This window comes from Volvox carteri (genome assembly GCF_000143455.1).
Source record: "Volvox carteri f. nagariensis unplaced genomic scaffold VOLCAscaffold_23, whole genome shotgun sequence".
NCBI classification, from domain to species: Eukaryota; Viridiplantae; Chlorophyta; class Chlorophyceae; order Chlamydomonadales; family Volvocaceae; genus Volvox; species Volvox carteri.
In genome coordinates this window covers 1,694,935-1,696,746 of record NW_003307566.1, presented here as the reverse complement: position 1 = coordinate 1,696,746, position 1,812 = coordinate 1,694,935, and positions in this window count along the sequence as shown.

Below are 1,812 nucleotides of genomic sequence, written 5' to 3'. Positions count from 1 at the left end.
ACCAGCAACCCGAAAAAAAGAAGTCAAGACACGACTCGCGCAAAACAGAGGCGAAATAACCCAAAACTGAAACACATAGGACACGAGCCACACACGACACACATCCTACGCGTAGCGCTAGGTTGTCACGAAGTGCACTATCCGTGGGGCGTGTTCCGGAAACTTCGCTCTGAACCAGGCATAGCGGTCTGACAGCTTAAACGAGGTCCAGGCTGGGGTCGCCAGGAAGGCACGAAGTGCTGGTAGGCTGCGGACGTCATTGTACGGTTCCCAGGGAGCGTCACGGCCACTGGCGGTAGACCACTGAACTAGGAACATGACGGACGGGCGACCACGTCGGTTGTAACCTAGGGGAATGGCAGTAACAGTAGTGTCGGTGTGGTCGTATGGGGAACCCAGCATGATGGGGACGGCGGGTGGGGCCGGTGGGCGGTTGGGGAAGAGCGTAGGATTGTTGTCCGTCCACGGAAGCAGGCGGGAGACGTGGAAAACGGGATGGATGCGGCCGAGGGTAGTTGGGAGGTGAAGGCGGTAAGCAACCGGGGAGAGGACCGCACTAATGGTGAAAGGCCCGATGTAGTGAGGTCGGAGTTTGGCGGAGGGGTAGTCGGGTAATGTGAGGTTAGTGGTAGAGAGGCGAACACGGTCTCCAACTTGGAAAGTGAGGTTGCGGCGGTGTTGGTTGGCGGCGGCAGTGTAACGAACTTTAGCTGCTTCCAGTTCTGCGGTGATGGTAGTATGGATGTCGCGAATGTGGGCATGGAGATCAGCGGCGGCGGTGTGAGCGGGTTTGGAAGGGGGGGTGTTAAGAGTGGCGGGGGTGGTGGGGTGGAAACCATAGTTGGCGTAAAAGGGAGTGGTACCGGTGCTGGCGTGGGGTGTGTTGTTGTAGGCAGCTTCGGCAATGGGTAGGTAACTACCTATAGGCAGCCCAGCTATCCTGCATGGGCTGAACGTAGGCGCGGAGGATTTGTTCGATGGTGCGATGGGTACGCTCAGTTTGACCATCGGTTTGAGGATGGTAGGCGGAGGAAAGGTTGAGAGAAGTGCCTAAATGTTCCCAAAAGGTGCGCCAGATGTCGGCAGTGAAGCGGGGGTCGCGGTCGGAGATGATGCTGGTGGGGAGGCCATGAAGACGGTAGATGTTGGCAAGGGCCAGGAGGGCGATATCACGGGCGGTTGCTGATTTGTGTGGTGGGCTTGTTTGGAGAACATGTCGACGAACGTGACAATAGCGGTGTAGGTGCGACCATCAAGTCCTTTGGAGGGCGGTAGGTCGGTGATGAGGTCCAAAGACACATGAGTCCATGGTCGTGAAGGTGTAGGCATGGGATGGAGGAGGCCAGGCGGAGGCTGAGTAGATGGCTTGGCGCGCTGGCAGATGGCGCAGGATTGTATGTAGGCACGTACTGTACGGCACATATGTGGCCACCAGTAGCGGGTGGAGATGGAGGCGAGGGTGCGACGGAAACCCGGATGACCTGAGTAGGCGGCATCATGGATTCATGAAGTAGGCGACGGCGAAGGGCTGGGTCAGCAGGGACAGCGATGCGGTTGCCGAAGTAGAAGAGACCGTCAGGGGAGCGTTGGAGGTATGGCTTGATAGCTGCGGGGTTGGAGTACATGGGGTCGGTGGTGTAACCAGAAAGGATGGCGGCGGTGAGACTGGGGTCTGGAAGGACGTGGGAGGCGAGAGCAAAGCAGGTGTGGTGAAGCGCGTTGTTGGCGGGGATGTCGACAGGTGGTTCTGTGGAGGGCCAAAGTGGAACGGAAGATGGAGATGACTGTGTGGGAGGCGGTGGCAGGATGGAC